Source organism: Haliotis rubra, unplaced genomic scaffold (assembly GCF_003918875.1).
Source record: "Haliotis rubra isolate DU_JTF1 unplaced genomic scaffold, ASM391887v1 Scf1604, whole genome shotgun sequence".
Classification (NCBI taxonomy): domain Eukaryota; kingdom Metazoa; phylum Mollusca; class Gastropoda; order Lepetellida; family Haliotidae; genus Haliotis; species Haliotis rubra.
Window position 1 is genome coordinate 82405 of NW_025765564.1, and position 20774 is coordinate 103178.

At 38.9% G+C, this 20774-nt stretch overlaps 1 protein-coding gene across 3 annotated transcripts in view; it reads left to right on the forward strand.

The window, feature by feature from the left end:
- Positions 1-20774, forward strand: part of LOC124271489 — a 56319-nt gene that overhangs the window by 19417 nt on the left and 16128 nt on the right. The window contains exon 2 of one of the 3 annotated variants that reach the window (XM_046706642.1): positions 8952-9041. The exons of 1 other annotated variant lie outside the window; for it this stretch is intronic. The gene's annotated coding sequence lies outside the window, so the exon portion shown is untranslated. Of the gene's footprint in view, positions 1-8951; positions 9042-10602; positions 10702-20774 lie in introns of those variants that run through there. One more of the 3 variants, XM_046706643.1, reaches the window with a different exon arrangement.

Consider the following 20774-nt stretch of genomic DNA (forward strand, 5'->3'; position numbering starts at 1 on the left):
ACATCCCTAGTTAAGGTAGAAATAAATTTAACAAAGTTGTAAAATGGTACAGTAGAACACAGGATATAGCTTAACACGGATATAGCGCATAAACGGATATAGCGAACAAATTTAAAAGTCCCGCCAACAATCCTTTATGATATCATTAGAATTATCGCGTAATAACTTAACTCGTGAGTAGCTTAATTAACGGCTATAGCTTAACTGATATACTACCCCCAAGCCCAACTAACGACGGATTAGCTTTAACTCACTCAGTGTCAGCTCAGCCACTTAGCGGTATACATCAACCTTGTTGGCGCTGAATCAACATATTGTTGAGATTGTTGTGATTGTTAAACATGTTCTAGCTAATGTCTGTGAATGATAAATTCAGAATTTTAATGTTATGTCAATATACATGTACAAGAATAAAGATTTGTAGCCTCAGCATATACGATGTCTCTACATCTCTACAATCCAAGATGGCGGTCAAATGTGAATAACGAACACCCGGATATAGCTTAACTAAATTTCTTGGTCCCTTGGAGTTCGTTATATCCGTGTTCTACTGTATTCACAATTTAAACCTACTAACATGAAGGTATTGATCTCTGGATCACATAACGCACCCTTCCTCACTTTGAGTGAGTGAGTGAGTTAAGATTTAAAGTCACATCGGCAATATTTCCAGCCATATCGTGACTACTTCCTCACTTTGGAATGCCTCAGAGACTCCCCTCTGATTCTGCAATTTGAAGATCACATTTCTCCTCTGCCAAGCTCAACGCTCTTTGATCCCGTTCATAATGGTCTGCATTATGTAACATTAAAATGTTAACAATATTATTCTCAAAATGATTATGAACTTAAATTCAAAACTGAGCTTAAGAAATAATATTTTTTCTTCTGAACTGATAAAGTATTTAAAATTCTACACGATTTAGTTATCACCCTAACACCATACATAAATTATGAATTTACAATGTTTCATATTCAGAAACTGTTGTAAAATAAAATTAACTTACCAGGCATAAACTGGATTGGATAGGATTTCCACGTCTAACAGGACCATTTGAGACTAGCACAGGACCATTTGAGACTAGCACTTCTGAGTCTCTGAATATATATAATTTTGATAGAATCAAATAATTCCTTTTAAGCTGAAAAGGATCTCCAGTGAGATGGGAGATTCCTGAACCTAAGTAAATCTAGACTTGCTTAAATTAGGTCTTTATCATTGCAGAAAAGCATAGACGGAAGTAAAAATCATGCAGTTCAGGAACTATGAGACAGGCTAGACCTTTTCTGACTTTTTACAGTCTATGTCAACTTTGAACTTGAGTTGAAGGGTGACCAAAGGAAAAAACTTGTGCCATCAAGTCAATTTGAATGGAATTTAAGAATACCCATAATATCATAGTTTCAATTTACTCACACAATATACAAAGTTATGTCTTTATTCATGGGTTGCCTCTAAATCATGTTCAGGATTTTGTTAGTCATCCATGCATAAATGTCAAAACTCACCGGTAATACAAAATGTTGATTTCTTTCAGGTTTCTTTTTAATTTTTGTTCAAAGTTACTATTCATAATAACAATCATCGATTCTATGATTTATATCAATACTGTCTGCCCAGTGCTGTTCAGAGATGTTGATATTAGTCGACAGTGCAAACTATTAGCCGATGATGGACCAATGATGAACAGCACACTACCTGAATAGATGCATCAGAGAGGCATTTCTGAAACTGTTGTTATGGCTTTGTAAAGGTAACTTACAACAGGAAGAGGCTTTAATTCTTACTGTTTGTATTGAAAGAAATGTTAAACTTCACCTCCAATTTTAAAACAAGAAATAGTTTGTTTAAGAAACCCCCGCTTTGAACAAACTTACCCTTTTATGCAATTTGACCGCTAAGGGAACTTAAAAACCATAAAAAACTAATAACATATCCCTGCATAGAAACAGTTGGTCTATTGACCTACCAATAAGTTATAACATGTCTCAATGTGTTTAGTGAGATTCATCCTTGATTTTTCAGTTAATCTTATACTGTCCACTGGTGTTTACCCTCTTTCCTATGTTACACAATGTACAGGATTTAGACTTTGAAATGAGGAAATGTGCCTGCATTAAACATACAAAGATATAGCTGCCATGGAATTATGAAAGCTCAAAAAGGGAATTCTGACTGTATTCATGCACAATAATGAATTAACAGATTCAAGTGCATCAGTGAAGTGGACTGACTGACTGAGTTTAGTTTGACGCCGCTTTTAGCAATATTCCAGCAATATCACGGCGGGGGACACCAGAAATGGGCTTAACACATTGTGCCCATGTGGGGAATCGAACCCGGGTCTTCGGCGTGACGAGCCAACGCTTTAACCACTAGGCTACCCCACCGCCCCCAGTGAAGTGGAAAATCTCTAGCATTTCAAACTATATCAAGTTTGGACGAAGTGCAGAAAAATACCAACATTTATGGTTGTCAGTTGAGTCACCTGTGAGTAGGAGGATGTATTGGTCATAATTATGCTGGCTGAGTGGCAGTGGCATGTGGACAGACATGGTTATAGTCCTGTGCCAAATGCAACAAAAGTTTTTATCTTTTAGGATCTCTCAGCATCAGTTATTGTGTTATCTGGTAATTAGAAATTCTTGTCATAACCAGCCACAAAATGTATCAGGTTACTAAAAACAAACAAGGTTTGATCCAGACAGCCTTTTCTTGTAGGTAATAAGGTGGTAGGCTACAATCTTTGTACTCATATGGAGATAATTATTATTATTAGCATGAAAATGGTGCAAAATATACCGGTACATTTCATCACTATACACTGATATTTTCACTCTGATAGACCACTGGAGGAGATACACTGCACATAAACACCCAAAGGGACAGGGTTGAAAGCAGGGGTACAAAAAGCTATATTTGAAAGTTAGAAACTCTTGATATAAATAATGTAACTGAAACATATTATGGTCAAGAGAGCAAATGCATATTTCCTTTGCATGGACAATTTAGGAAATGTGTAGCTGATATAAAAATGTGTAGTTCAGCTATCAGAGGAAACAGCAAAGAGCGGCAATGGAGAGTAACATCATGAAACTATAACTACAAGTCTTCCTCAACACTGCAGTATCAGCTCATTATTTGAGCAAACCCATGTCAATGAGTATTACCCCCATGGTCAAAATATGCAGTGTGGGTGATAAAACCGATTGTAATGTGTTATGCTATCTCTACATTTGGCCTATAAGTAATTTTACTGAATTCAAGTCTTACAGATTTGGTTAGTTCCTGAAATTAGTAATGGTTATTGACTGTTTTGGGGGTTTTTTTTATCTATTAGTCGGTAGATATATATCTAAAATAAGAAAACAATATATCAGTGCGAAAAGTCAGTATGAATATCAGGCGTCAGAATGAGAGATGTTTTCGGGGTTTTTTTGCCGCACCGGAACTGCGTCTAAGTACAAGAATGTACACTGGCCTAAAAGTAAAAGGTCAATTTCACCCACTGAGTGAACATAAAATCATACAGCTGTGATTAGCTCTTTCAGGTGTGGATCTACAGTAGTTGACCATAAGTGAGTCATCAATAGTGAAATTCCCATAGACTTTCATGTTAATTAACTCTTGCAAGAATAATTTTCATAAATTTAGTTTCTGTGGAATTGCTTTCAGTACTTATATCTACCAGCTTGGAAATCATCTCAGCTACGCACACATAATTTCCTTTCAATTTTCCAATGATTATTAAGAAAACTATAACTATTTAAACAACATATATTAGACATACCAATCAGGTTTAACATGTCTATGGGATAGATTAAAATTAAGTTGTATTTACGGGTGCTTAATCAGAACCAACCCATGTGGCCATTCGATAACTAATCAACGGAAAGATGAAAGAAAATTATGTACCTGTAGCTGAAGATGATTTCCAAGATGTTTGCAAACTTCTACTCAATTTATTAAAATTATTCTTGCAACAGTTAATTAACATGTAAGTCTATGGAAATTTCACTAATGATGACTCACTTATGGCCAACCACTGTACAGGTGATTGTGAGGAGTCCTCTGTAGTCTGTGTCACAGTCCCCTGAACCACAATATTATTTTCCTACTGCCTTGTCCTTTCTGCAATGCTAAAACCCTGCGTGTGCAAATGAAGCAAGTCTAGATTTCCTCAGGTTCTGGTTTCCCCGGGTCTCCTTTTCAATTTATAATGCGTTTGTTTGTTGATATAAAAAAATTATATTCAGAGACTAAGCGATTGTCTAGGTGAGGATCAAGAAACAACATGAGATACGAGACCTCACAATCGCGATCAAGTTACTAGCAAACAGTTTCTTCCAGTTGCGAAATCTTGAAATAGATTGTGTCATGGGACAGGCATCGCCTTTGATACAATTGTACATGCTGCTGTTTTCAACAAAATACTCCGATTACGATACATACCCTGCATTTTCCATAGCTTTGTGCTGCCAAGTCACCTCGTGTAGTGCGTGAAAACTGTAGCAAACGGGATCCGATTTGACACAAAACGTGAACGGGCCTTCGTGTGAAACATGAATTCAATTTATTTACAGATTATTACATTGTTATTTTGATTGAAGAATCAAATGTTTTAAGTATTTAAACGTGTTCTTGGTGGCATATTGGTCTTGTCTGTCAGGTCCCACAATATCTACAGACATTATTGAATTATTAGCTAAGTGCTCATTTCGACGTTGCCGCTTTTGAACTTTCACGTTTTTGACGCACAGGAGCATGAAGGCAAATCGCCGAAAGGTACTGCGAGCGAAACAGTGATGTTATGGCGAACACTTAACGATGTGTATATTTGAAAAAACTGTACAAAACCTAATAGCATGTATCTAGACAATAATTTCTCCATTGTTTATTACTGAACATATATCCAGGTGTTAGAGAATTTTAGAGAAAACACCGTGTCGCCGAAAGGTCGCAGACGTTATATACATGATATTTTTGTTTTTTCAATAACAGCATTGAATTTTTATAAAAATACAAACGAAGCACACCCGAAGGTCCTGAGACGACCCTCTATCCAACCATCCACTTTGGGCTAGCTATTAAGGAAAATGAGCATAGTTGTGACATGCAGATATTTAGGCGACAGAAATATATCCTTAGGGCGACAGCTGTCGCCTAAAGGTCGACATTGTCTCAAGTTAGAAACGAGTTAACGAAGTAGTTTAGAATGGAAAAATCATCATATCCGTAACTAATGATTAATGAATGGACCAAATACATTCTCATATACAACGTATATATGTGTGTATGCGAGTATGTGTTGGTGGCTGTTCAAAACTCAAATATTTATATTAAGAGTCGCTTCCTGTCACTCTCACTGACACACTGAAAACTGATTTGGGTGGTGTCCCTATAGAAATAGCCTGGAGAAGCCTGGGTGGAACATTTGGTATCCAGGTGACTACTAGTATCTCATGAAGTAACAAGAGTCGCTCCCTACCCCTTCTCCAATTGTAAATGGGTACCCTACATTGTGGGGGAATGTATGCAAAGCGCCACTATAGAATTATCTTGAAATTTGAAAGCCTGGCATTTTTCTCATCGAAATACTTTAAAATAAGGGTTGGAAATAGTTAGTGTATTATTTTCTTCCTAATCCATTTGCCAGTATAATGAAGTAAAAAGAGTCGCTCCCTACCCGATCTTCAAATGTACGTGGGTACCCTATAGCTACATCGTGGGGGATCGCTGTGGAACTTCACACTGCGTCAGTTTCATTTATGAATTGCAGGGATTGGGTGTATTCTTGTTTGTAACATCAGTCAGTTTAACCGTTGCGACATGTAATTTAAATTTGAATCCCTGAAAGATGGAATTCCTGTCTGTGACGGACTATTTAAAAGGTATTTCATTTATATTTAAGACCCCATGCCTGTTCGTTTCTGTTGTGCGTTCGTTGGCCCAAAACTGGTTCCTGGTGTCAAGTACGCCTTTTCTGTGCCTAAAGAACCCGATTTTCGTTGGTCAGATGTTCGTGAGCTCATACATATGTCTGGAGACAAAGGTACAAGGCAGTATCCAGGAGACGGTTCCCTTTGGGGAGGACCAATCATGGTATGTGGATTTATTTCCTTTGGTTGCAAGATGGACCTTATTACCATTCTGAAGGAAAGTAAGAATTCGCAAGACATTTTTCTCAATTCCGCGAACAAGATGTTCACATATTACGGACAGTTAAGTAATGTTTTTGCATGACATGACGTCCTTTTCCAAATCTGTACCATCTTCAAATACACCCGTGGTGGTAATGTTGGCTATGTTTCTCCTCAACCCTTTTTTGTCAATACAAAATTCATATGGTATGGAAATCTTTGACACATTTTATGCACCAGTTCATTAAAGTTTATTAGTCTGAGAAAATATGGGTGTCACTAAATTAACTTCCATATTTATACACTGAGTACAATTCCTACATTGACGTAACTACAGATACTGTTCCCGACGATGGGGTATCAGAACAAAATTGAGCCTAGCATATTTTGTTGAGCTTGTGTGTGATGAGTTTTCGTTCCCAATTTGGCAAATAATTTTACAGGTAACGTACATGAAACACAGTAGGCTTATCTCCAAATTAGACCACCGGGAAGAAGCTGAACTGCCTACAAACGTACTGCAAGTGATTCCCTGGCATTTGATTTGCTAACCTAGCAATTCAATATTGAATTCGTGGATGCCTCCACAAACAAAACAAACAAACACTTGTTTCTGATTTGCTCAAAATAAGACCTGTGTTGCATTATCTCGTCGCGTGATGTCACTGATGTCGTCATGAAAACCACGAATTTACCCAGCATCGGAGAACGTCATAGCGATGTCGATAACCTGACGTAACTAGAAAGTTCTATTCAGCGCAACCGTAGTTTAAAGAAAACGAAATGAAAATATGGTAATTATAACCGACAGCAGTAGCATGTATACTATTTTGCAGTTACCTTGTTCGAGGATTGTATATATGAAAAGGATCAATATCCTAGACGTCGGCAATTGTACTAAGAAACTTTCGATGTCACGTGTCTTTGCAACAATCTGGTTTTAAAATAAATACGAGTGTCCCATAGTATTATTCCCCCGTTTCTCTGCTGAAATGATCACGCTAATTCAGGTGGGTCAACTGATTGGTCAGCTGTGGAAGCACACTCGCCAACTATCTTTATAACGTCCACAGTTCTTCAACAGATTTATTTAGATAACAATGAGCAATCAATCAACATATTATCTATATATATTAATTTTTTGAAACATCTTTCCTTTTGTTGTGACACCTGTTATCACCCATCTGTTGCTGCGCTGCCATGTTCATGTCGCTTAACATATAATATATTCACCACATCAGATCTGGAATCATAAGCCAAATAGGAATATTTGTCAGACAGAGTGGTGCTTCCAGTAATAACACTGTAATACATTACTAAACTGATCATCAAATTCATGACGATAAATACACAGGGAATGGAAATTTTTGTGTCATTTTGCAATTAAGCCGCCTGAAAAATTAAAGTCGATGGTGTTTTGAGTATATGTCATTTTGAACAGAAGGTCATTGTTTATATTTTCATTCAACTGTAAAGCACATAGTAGTAGATCCACATTAATGGTTTAGTTTTATTATGCCCAGTCAAAATAAAACTTTGTAGGAATTTAGGATGGTGGTCCGTCCGTAATGTTTCGCCCCGTACACACATAAGACATGTCACTAAACTGGTACAGGTATACACAACAGTGTTCCGATGTACGTATAGATGTTGCATGATAGTATATTTTTGTTTGCGCGTTGTTACAGGTACACGCTTCAGAGTGATTGAATTTAGTTCCATGCAGCCTTTAGCAATATTCCAGCAACATCACGACGGCGGACACCAGAAACGGGCTTGTGGCCACACGTTGATATTGGACACCATACATTAACGAAACTGGACCAGTCTGTCCAATATATACACATGGTGAAAAGTATCGCATCACGCGACATATTAACCCTAAGCAAACATTGGGCCTCCTTAACTAATAACTGCTAAAAGATGGCAAGTTATTGGAATGCTTGCATGTCATTGAGGACTATTGCAAGAGATGCTGGTTGTCATCCATCGACTTTCAGGCAGGAGAACATCAGCACACTAATGACGTTAAGGACGTTGAGTTTTCAGGTCGACCACGAGTGATGTCTCCTGAGCAGGATACAACCCTTCTCAGAATCACAAGACTTACATTGTAACCTGTTCATGTCAAGTGGTGTGTTAAAACCAGAATGGTTTCTACATCGTCGTTTGTCCAACAGGCCGGTCCGAAATGGTTGAAGATCCACCAAGTAAAGACCTATCACATGTCCGCTGTGTCAAGCTCAAAGTCACTGTGCTCCGTTCCTCAAAGCGATCGTAGCGCTACGACAGTCGTAAGTCTATGTTAAAGTATGAAAGTTACGGGCATCCTAATGCTACGATAGCTTTGTGGAACGGGACCCAGGGCCTAGATTTTCGAAGCTCTCTAAGCGCTAAGATAGTCGTAAGTTAATGTTAATGTATGGCACTTACGACTATCGTAGCGCTAAGAGAGCTTCGAAAATCTAGGCCCTGGAATGTTACGTCATGGTGAAGGCTCCACTAGTCGACGAAAGTCGATTTCTTCATGACTGACGTTAACAAGTGTTAACAAGACGTTTCAAGATTCTGGCATGCAATCCTTCAAGATGTAACACAAGTACCAATAACCAAGCTCGCTGTTCTTGCAGCTGGCGAACGTTACACCAGATATTGACAGTTTGTTCGGTTATCGATAGTAATGGAATATCTTGAGGATTGCACTACAAAATGAGTGAATGTTTTGTTGCCGTGGGAGATTTACATAAGCTAGTTTCGTTTGTTTAAGGTTACGTAAATATTTTAAAACCACGCACTATCAATATTTTCAGCCCGCACTGTGTCGGATGTTGTTGGGGTTGGGACGGCGTCGGTAGCAACATCTGCAGCCAATGAAAATCTGTCTACGCTGTCCTTGCAAGGTGAGAGATAACACTGGATGCGTGTCCTATCTGCTAGCAATACTTTAAACGATTTTAAACGAGCAACCTTTAAAAAGAGACGTGTAGACCCTCTTGTCCCCTTTGACACCTTAAGTCACAATGTGTGTCAGTAAGTGAGTGAGTAAGTTTAGTTTTACGCCGCCTTTAGCAATATTCGAGCAAGATCACTTCGGGGGACACCAGAAATGGGTTTCTCACATTGTACACAATGTGGGGAATCGAATCCGGGTCATCGGCTACCCCACCGCCTTGTGTCGGTAAGAGGTGAGTTACGGGTGGCATCGTTGATAATGGTCAGTTAATCTCAGTTGTATTGATCGATAGACAAAACGTTTATTCCTAGATTCGATTACCCACAGACCGTCGTCGTACAACCGGAATAACGTTCGGTACAGGTCTATATAGACTAAAAACTAGTCTCTGAAATGAACATATTTTACTGAAAAAAGTTCATAGTAAAAAAAAAAAATATATAATGAAAAGGAGCCCTGAGACTTTCTTCAATTTCAAGCTGAAAAGGCGTTTGTGATTATGGGGAAGTGAAGCACTGGTCTCGTATCTGACGGCGAAGCGCCTTAATCAAACATTCGTCCTTCGTAATATTGATATGTTATTGGCTAATGTTGGGTCTCCGTGAACAACGTCCCTGAAACTACAATAACTGGACTCCAATGTTATTGAAACTGCAATAACTGACTTTTAGGAATGTAACATGTGTTATATTTGCGTCACTTATATTGCTGTTGTAGTCAGGCGATGTTTTATATCAAGAAAAGAACGACTTTGACTCTGACCTAGACTAACAACTAGTCTCTGAAATGAACATATTTTACTGAAAAATGTTCATAGCAAAAAAAAAATATATATAATGAAAAGGAGCCCTGAGACTTTCTTCATTTTCAAGCTGAGGAAATCTAGACTTGCCACATTTTCTAGACTTGTGTGGGATTTCTTGGATATATTTGCTTCAGGGTCTGTACGACAGACTAAGGTCTATACAACAAACAGAGGACCGTAACCTCGGGTAACAATGGTGTTGTATTCGAGCCGACAAGATCGATCTTGCCGTCATATTCCATGCAATGTATTTTAGCCCGTTGTTCTCCACCGTGATATCGCAGTGTGATACGCTCCTCATAATATCGGTCACTCGCTTGTCTGGCCCTAACTTCATATTGACAGGTCTCTTTGCAGTTGCAATATTAATGGTGGAGGCTTCAAAAGACAAAAAAACAACAACAAACAAGACATAACAACAAAAAACAATCTCCTCAACACACATCGAAGGGGTAATTAGCCCAGTAGTTACTTCATCTAAGCAGTCACTTCGGTGACCAGGCGCTCTAATCCTGCATTTCTGGTGTTCCCCGCCGTGATGTTGCTGGAATATTGCTAAAAGCGGCGTAAAACCAAACTCAGTCCGTCAGTCAGTCTAATCCTGACACAGAAAGATGGTTGACACACAAGACAGCGTCATATCGCCCTCGCTTGTGAGCGTTATTAGTTCCTCGTGTCCGGCTCCAGAGCGTCGCGGTATAACGAGGCAGGCTGCCGCACGGTACAGTAATGGATTACAGGCCGGGTTGTCACAGTACCTGAAGCCTCACGGACGCGGAGGTACACCTGACTATTTCTCCAGGTAGGCACATCACTTTGGGTATCATTTTCTCAAAACGTGCGTTACTTTAGTGTTGTGGCTACTACGCATGTCCTCAGTGTTAGTAATTCGTTGTTAATATGTAAATGGACGTTTTTTTAAAGACTTGTCCACACCTTCATACGGGTCTATATTTCTACCAAAAGACTTGTCGTTTTTCAATCACATGGATATTTGCTTATGAGCATGATTCAACATTTGATCAGAGTGCTCAGAATCGTTTCATGAAAAATATTGAGGATAAGAAATCTTATCTCAACCAATTGAGACAAAACCTGTCTCGCGTCACAGCAGTCTCTAAATCCGCGTCACGAGGGTCCTCAGCGTCTTTGTATGATGTTTGGCCTTGCTAACTGTTGTGTGTTAATGTCCAGATGGGGTAGCCGTCGCCCATGTCGAAACCCAGGGCTCGGTGCCAACTTTGGTGTGTTGAGTCCAGTTTTCTCTGCCCTACCTTACGATACTGATTACAACTTATGCTCAATATTACCAGTCAATAGTCGGCAATATCATGTTGAAATAGGTATTCCAATAAGCATATAGAGTATCTCATCATACAATACTTTAGTTACCTTGATAGAGGCGGCTAACGGGATCGGTCAGTCTCTCTGGTTTGGCTGATTCATGTAACCGTGTCCCAGTTGCGTAGATCGACGTTCTTGAAGTCAGTGGATTGTCTGGTCCAGACTCGATTATATACAAACTGCCGTCATATTGCTGAGTGAGGCGTTAAAAAGAAACAAACTTACCTTGATGCACATAAGATAATTGATGGAAAACGTGTTATAGTAATACCGGCATGACTATATGGATGGCAGTATCTTCAATCGATAATCACTACTAAGGATTCCGGTGTAGAAGCGTTCTCCAGCAACCTTTCCTGGTGTGCTAGGACATTGGGCTGAATGTGTGTCCCCGATTGAGAAGGGCGTTGTTCCTATACGAATCACTAGATTGATCAATACTTGATTTACATAAACATGCACCTGGAATATTGCTGGGTGCGGCGACGTTCAACAAACAATCAAACAAACATACATGTATATCGCCAAAGGTGTTTGTGTCTCTACACGGCCTTACGAGTGTGACTGTCATAGGGCTCTGTAGTTGATAGCATGACATATAAATATGTTTAGTGTTATCTCCAGCTGATAGCACCATACATACGTTATATCTCCTTGATAGCATGATATATATGAATATGTTTAGTATTATCTCCAGCTGATAGCACAATACATACGTTATATCTCCTTGATAGCATGATATATATGAATATGATTAGTATTATCTCCAGCTGATAGCACAATACATACGTTATATCTCCTTGATAGCATGATATATATGAATATGTTTAGTGTTATCTCAAGCTGATAGCACAATACATACGTTATATCTCCTTGATAGCATGATATATATGAATATGTTTAGTATTATCTCCAGCTGATAGCACAATACATACGTTATATCTCCTTGATAGCATGATATATAAATATGTTTATTGTTATCTCCAGCTGATATCACAATACATACGTTATATCTCCTTGATAGCATGATATATAAATATGTTTGTTGTTATCTCTAGCTGATAGCACAATATATACGTTATATCTCCTTGATAGCATGAGATATATGAATATGTTTAGTGCTATCTCCAGCTGATAGCACAATACCTACGTTATATCTCCTTGATAACATGATATATATGAATATGTTTAGTGCTATCTCCAGCTGATAGCACAATACATACGTTATATCTCCTTGATAGCATTATATATATGAATATGTTTAGTTACTGTATTATCTCTAGCTGATAGCACAATACATACGTTATAACTCCTTGATAACATGATATATATAAATATGTTTAGTTACTGTATTATCTCCAGCTGATAGCACAATACATACGTTATATCTCCTTGATAACATGATATATATAATAATATGTTTATTGTTATCTCCAGCTGATGGCACAATACATACGTTATATCTCCTTGATAACATGATATATATGAATATGTTTAGTGCTATCTCCAGCTGATAGCACAATCCATACGTTATATCTCCTTGATAACATGATATATATGAATATGTGTAGTGTTATCTCCAGCTGATAGCACAATCCATACGTTATATCTCCTTGATAACATGATATATATAAATATGTTTATTGTTATCTCCAACTGATAGCACAATACATACGTTATATCTCCTTGATAACATGATATATATGAATATGTTTAGTGCTATCTCCAACTGATAGCACAATACATACGTTATATCTCCTTGATAACATGATATATATGAATATGTTTAGTGCTATCTCCAGCTGATAGCACAATACATACGTTATATCTCCTTGATAACATGATATATACGAATATGTTTAGTGCTATCTCCAGCTGATAGCACAATACATACGTTATATCTCCTTGATAACATGATATATATGAATATGTTTAGTTACTGTATTATCTCTAGCTGAAAGCACAATACATACGTTATATCTCCTTGATAGCATGATATATATGAATATGTTTAGTGCTATCTCCAGCTGATAGCATGATATATATGAATATGTTTAGTGCTATCTCCAGCTGATAGCACAATACATACGTTATGTCTCCTTGATAGCATTATATATACATTAACACTAATTCATAGAATGATATGTATATTATATCTAGCTGATAGCCTGATATATACGTCTGTCGTAGTTGATATCAGGATATCTACATTATACCTTGTTGTTTGCATAATATCTAAATTATACCTTGTTCATTGTGTGATAATATAAATATAATATATCATATGTTTTTTACAATGATATATATTTAGCATACCCAGTTGACAGCGCGATTACTACACTAAACCGATTGACAGCGTGATATATACAGTACATTTACATGTAGTTGATAGTATGATATAGCAATCGTAGTCGATACCAAAATATTACGTCCAGTTACTAGCATAATAGTTGATAGCATGACATATACATTTTGCTGAGTTTATAGCATGATATAACTCGTAGACATTTGATAACTTGGTACATACTCATACCTAGCTCAGTGTTATATATACACAAGGCCTTTTTAATATCTCCAAATCAAATCAAGAGTTAGTAGTAACCTGTTGTAAGTTTGCTGGACGAAACAGATCTTATGTGAGATGTAATATTCAACTATAACGTCACCAAGACGACATCACAGTCACTGACATTCATGTTGGCCGTGTTGGGGACGGTCATGAAGGATGGGTTCATACCTGAAGCCCTCCGGCGACAGGCAGGATCGTGTGATTTATCATGTAGGATGTATCTGGTGTAACGTGACATAATGTGAAGTATATGGTGGCATTATTATTGGGTTATTTTCAGCAACGAGTCACCTAAAAAGTTGCTTTCTCTTACATATTCAGTCCTGGATGAGCCCACTGTTCCTGAGTATCTAAGACGCCTAATCCAGCAGTGCTTTGAATGATCTTGCCATCCCCAGGACCACCACTAAAATGGGGGAAAGGTGTTTTACAGTTGTAGCCTCAGCGTTGTGGAATGAACTTCCAGCTGAACTGAAAAGTGCAAAATCAAGGGATTCATTCTAAAAAACCCTTAAAACACACCAAATCAGACATTATGTCGGTGTGTGGCATGTCCTACCTAGCAGAGGCGTCTAGATGGAGTTAATGCTCTTCTTATAATTTATTTCTTAAGCAACAGTGATACTGCAGTCGCCATCGACTATCCCATTCTATCAATGTTTGCCCTTAACCCTCAAAAGCTTCAGGTCCTACGGACCCAGAACCATAAAAGGTCGAACACTGCATTCTATAGCTGTAAGTGCACAGGTCCCGTGCACCATAAGGTCGTGACATATTGGGTTATTGCTGAAAACTTTCACAGTCAGTCTTGACATGAGAAGGACAAAATAATTTGAATATTTACCGATGTGTATTTGTTTAGTCACTGTCTTCATTAGCTGGTGAACGTCCTTCAACCCTTTTGTATCTATCTGTATTTTACTTTGCAGTTATCTATGATGTACTTGATCACAGTCACATGTGCCCGGACCGCCTCCGTGGTGTAGTGGTTAGAGCATCCGCCCGGAGAGCGGAAGGTCGCGGGTTCGATCCCCGACCGCGTCATACCAAAAGACGTTAAAATATGGTACTTGTTGGTCCCTGTCTGGCGCTCGGCATTAATGGGTACAACAAGGACTGGTCGGCTCGGAGTCAGTATAATGTGTCTGAGTGGGGCATGGTATCTCAGTGGGTTAGCACTATAAAAAAACCAGCTTAAGTCTGGGCTAGTACAAGCAGCCGCACATACACATACACACGCATGCACGTCGTCATATAAGCGAAATATTCTCAAGCAAACCCCATATCACATCACCTCACCTCACACGTGCCCGCGAGTTTAGCAAGCAAAAGATAATTTTTATATTAGAAATGATTTGGATGTGTGTCATGTTTCCTAAATCTACAGACCGCAATACCTGGAACCATTTTCACGAAGCTTTGTCAACTCTATGATAGTCGTACAGGCCGAAATTAATCTCAGCTATGTCTATTCTGGAAGCTGTCTTTGCAGCGCTTGGCGGTAACAATGTATCGGTTGTGAGGAGGTCAGTTTGACTTGGGTATGGTGACGAGGACACAGGAGCGCCCTCTATACAAATACATCGATAGAAGCAAGCATAGCTACCGGATACCCGACATATGTCACGTGGTTTATACAAAGCAACCTGGGATTAAAATCGACAGCCGGGGTAGGAATGTTGTTTGAATCAAACCCCCGAGTCGGAAGATGTTTGCTCAACAATAGGATGCTGTTTGTTTTCAATTTAAACTCCATAATTTTGTACAACAATGCAATATATTTTGCATTGATATACACATTATACAGAGGATTGTGTTTTAGCCAAGAGGTTTCACTAAAGCTTCAGGTATATATATGTCTAATATCTTTAAATAACCATGAAATATCCAATCCCCTACAACTGATGTACCACCTGAATCTGAAATTAAGGAGACAAGTGAGACCGCCTCAGATGTTTCATATTTAGATCTATGCATGAAAATTCAGTGTGACCAAAAACTCTCCACAAAGCTGTATGACAAAAGGGTTGATTTTTTCAGCCTTTCAATTCAAGCATGCTCTTTTTCCGAGGTTTCCTGCTCACGGTTACAACATGCAATGTCGTAATAAATCTTTCAAAACGTTTTAGGGTAAACATGTATAATAGGACATTTCGAAATTTGATGCATCAGTGACATCTGCATTCTCTTCCCACAGAGGTTACTCCTGTCATATCTTCCTACGTAACCTCTGTTCTAATACGGCCATATTTCCCGGTTCTCGTAAAATCCCCTAGCGGCAAAAGATCGCGACACGAATTATCTCCCTTCTTTCTATCCAATCAGAACACGTGTTACATCGACTTAGATTCAACTTGACTAACACAAGCAAATGTGGGGCCACAAATATCCCCCATCTGCCGGGGACTTGTGTTGATGTTACACACAAGACGTTTAATGGCTAGCTTGTCCGTTGTCAACGAGGGCGATGGAGACGCCACTGATCCGCCATAACATGACTGAGTTCTGTCTAGAAGAAACGTTTGCGCATCGCGCAGGGGAAGAGGTTTAGTTTTCTCGAAGCATACGGAAATTACCGAGGCCTTGCGAATGGTCACTTTTGAAACAACGTCGCTGATTGCACAACTAAATCTGATTGCCTCCAATCACGAGTCTTGAACGCTCACACCATGAAAGGGCCGTATTAGAACAGAGGTTATGTAGGAAGATATGACAGGAGTAACCTCTGTGGGAAGAGAATGTGACATCTGATGCAATTCCCTATTTTGACTTGTACCATTACGTTCCCGATTTTTTCAGGAGAACAGTTGACTAGACTTAGCCTATGTGTGTGACGGGTGCCAACGGTGAGGCAGGATACGCACACCTTTTCGCCAACATCTGGTATCATCACTATTTGATAGTGGTTCATAAACACATGCTCTGTCATCGTATCTGATGTATTCAATTACTTGATTGTCTGGTATAGAGTCGGTAGTTTACAGACCGCGTCGTACAGCGGTTGTACTGCTCAACAAACACACACCCATATGTCACAACCGTACAATCGAGTCTGCTGTTATTATATATTTCTTATAGATGCGGAAAGGGTTTATCAAACCAAATGGTCTTACTGTAAAACTGTAACAACTCAGCCGTATTTCTGTAAAGAAACTCACGACACCAAGAAGGCAAAAAAGGGGAAAAACAGAAAAAACAAACATATTGTGTTACTATGATTTCCACATTTTAAAGGGCTCTGTGAAACCCAGACAGAACTCCCCTTCGTGCGAAATCACAGTTAGCAGCTTTAAGCAAAGTTTCAATTACGACATACACTCCGATCGAATACCTCTTTGTTTAGATCTAAAGTTCAGATTGCACCTCCACAGGACGTCTCTCCAAATGGGGCGGTGGGGTAGCCTAGTGGTTAAAGTTTGGGTGTGTTTTGGATAAGCGAAGAGTCACAACAAAATAATGATCGTTTGTTAAACAAATTGTTTATTCGGGTGTGAAAAATTATGTGACTGTCCAAAATTTGGTTTAGTTACAATTATTTGATTTTGTGTTAGTGACCAATTCATCGGTCTCAAATGAAATCATACGGACTGTACACAACTGTTTGCTTAATGTATCAGGTGACATCTTCTGTTCTAAACCCGTATCCGTACTGATATAGTTCACGTCTTCCTGGTCCCGGAAGAAAGTTTTCCGTTTATAGATGTGAAATCCTAGATAGTGATTTAATAGGATCTCACAAGGAAGTCCTGCACTCATGGCAGTGAAAGCTACATGCATATATGTCTTTGCAGATCAGAAACGACAATTTGTTATAACGATCGGTCATTTCTGAATCAATGTGTAAGCAAACTGACCTTATATACAGAAGTCTCATAAGCACACTTCGGTGAGACTAGCTGTCCGTCGTCGATTGCTTCCTATGTCCACTGTTCACCAACCAGGTTTGTTATGTCCAATGTCCGATGTAGGTTGTTATCAACACCATTTGCTAGGAATTCATTAACACATCCTCATATTTCTTACGATTATGAATTTTGATACGTTTTATTATTCAGTTCAAAACGCATTTAATTAATATATTTTACACATCAGCGAAGAATATACTAATCTCTTTTTGTGCGTATCGTTTGCAAGAAAATGCATGTCAATATGCTCGAAATATACGTTTTTTTTTTATATCAGTATGTCATCGAAATGTAGTTATATATACTCAAGAAGGTGCTCGTTACGTTAGATCTACCTTACATACGCTGGCAAAGGGAGACCACTCTCACGCCCTGCATGAAGAAGAGGTCAAGGTGATTGCGGCAGCAAACACACATTATACTTGTGTTTCTTGTGTTTTGTATTGTGTGACATTCCGTAAGGACGGTTGTAAAGCTATCATCTATTATCAGTTTGTCATTAATCACAAATCGTGATAAGCAAAGGCGATGTTCTGGGGGTGTTTGCTGAGATATAGTGTTTGTGGTTTGAGAATGCAAAACCCTCGGCTTTGCGGTCTGAAATGGTAGGCTAAACCCATTCGTATTCTCCAGAATGTCGTCTTGTGGTAGCATCCTAGGACAACTTTCTGTTAATTTATACTGTAAACTCAAGTGTTAAAACTGTTCCAAGAATAGACTTAGATGGTTTAGCTTGTCACGACGACACAGTAGCACCAATCAATCATAGTTCTAATACTTCTAAATCGCCTCATTTCACACGTGGGTATCACCCAAGTTGTAAACCTCTACGGCCTGCGTGACGGTGACATTTCTTCCAGCACAAGGCTGTCATCCTGTCATGTCACCGGAATATGTTAAAAGCGGCGTTAAACCCAATTCACTGACTCAAAAAGCTGTCTAGTTAATGTGAATAGTGAATCTTCCTGTCACATAGATCTACGTTTTACAGTCTGGACAATTTAACCAAAATGCTTAGTAAATGTCGTCAGTTACAAATCAGTGAAGGTTTCTCGTCTTTGTCAGTCTACCTTTACACGTATCTTTGCATTACGTTCATTCGCGTTATAACGAGGTGACTTTGTAAATAATCGGATCAATGCTCGTTTGTAACATAAAGTTGTCGTTTAAAACCAAGTGAGATATTTCACTTTTGTGTAATGTGATTAGCGGGATATCACCGAATGTTTCTAAAAAAACGTAATACGAGGATAAATTATTATGACGTTCCTAGGTGTCTTACGCCCAGAGGGACGGCGTAGTAGCCAAAGGATTTAACGCTGGCGTCTCACCACGACGGTAGGGTTTGATTTCCCACGTGTTTGTAATGTGTCTCCCTTATTACAAAACTGGAATATATTAAAAAACGATATAAAACCACAGGAATGGAAATTAAATAGAAAATCACATGCGTCCACAGGCTTTTGTGATTATTTTCTTCAGCTGGACTTGAAAAATGGTTAAAAGAAAAGTGTCAAAAGGTCAATCCCTTATGTGCGATGAATCTATGCATATCTCTTTTGGTCTGCCAGGGTGTGTAAATCTGGAACAATGGAAATTTCATACAAAATTTATTATGAGAATGACCGTAAGAGGTGACTACCGGGATCGGGTGGTCAGGCTCGCTGACTTGGTTGACACATGTCATCGGTTCCCAATTGCGCAGATAGATGCTCATGATGTTGATTACTGGATTGTCTGGTCCAGACTCGATTATTTACCGATCGCCGCCATTTAGCTGGAATATTGCTGAGTGCGGCGTAAAACTAAACTCACTCATTATGAGAATGACTCGAAATATTGTGCCGGATGTCCGGTGACTTGATCTGACAGGCGTAATATTGAGTACGAAAGATAATTTACAGCATGTTATATCACAGACGAGTAAATCAAGGAGACTTCAAGTCTTCACTTGCACATTGCGACAGGTGCTGTAAGACGTTTTTAAGTTCTTCTCAGCACAGCTCAGGTATATACTGTACAAATATGACTGGGACTGTGTAATAAACAGTTCATTGTCAGAGTCGTACATCATTCTCTCTTCCCACCCGTTTGACTGCTGGTCAGGGACACGCGGTTTTCCTGTGCGAGCAGCGATCAGGGGAACTGGTCACGTGACTGTATATGATTCTGATTTGATATACCACTAGAACTTACTGCTGCATTAGGAAACAAGCGGTTGGGTTATCTCAAAACAAACAACTTTAAACGTTTAAACGTCTCCTCGTTCTATATTAATTTTGTACTCACTCAGGAAACTGACCAGATTTATTGGAATTTCGTTTGTTTGAGTCAAAAGTGAATCCAAACGAATGAAAGTGACCTATTCCATGCCATAAATGCCATGCTGTGTGAGTTGACAGCTTGAATACAAAACTACATTTCTTTTCTGTGTAGGTTGGCAGCACTGAAAGAGAAGCCCCATTAGTTATTTATGTTTCTATACTGAGAGTTTTTATGGATATTGAGACACTTTGCAGCAAATTGAAATTGGCGGCCATCTTGGATTTTCTGGTGGCAAACATCAGTGTCATGCTGTTTTCTCTCATGTTAGCAATTCCACTTTATTTAGCTCACTTTACCGTCGGTTCCGTTACATCTCTCATATGTTGCTAACTATTTGCACCAACTAGCGTCTTCTGGTTCATCACCGTAGCTCCATGTCAGTCAACACAAGATACCATTTTCAGTATTTGCCCAGTATCACAACTTCTGGGTCAACGTCACTTTCGCCCTTAAAACTGGGAATAGTGTGTAAGTGAGTATATTTGTACGCCGCCTCTCGCTAGTCCAGAAATATCGCGGCGAGGGCCAACACAAATGAAACAGGAAGTAGAGCCCTAACGTAAATATGTGTTTATCTTACCTGGAATTCGATTCATGTCATGTCATATTTGCCATTTACCTACCTCACTCTTGCAAGAGTATATTTACTGACTCAAGTCGTGGGTACATGCACTTTTAATTTGGTATAACAATTACATTGCTGGCAACCAAGCCCGACCCGGAATCTCTATG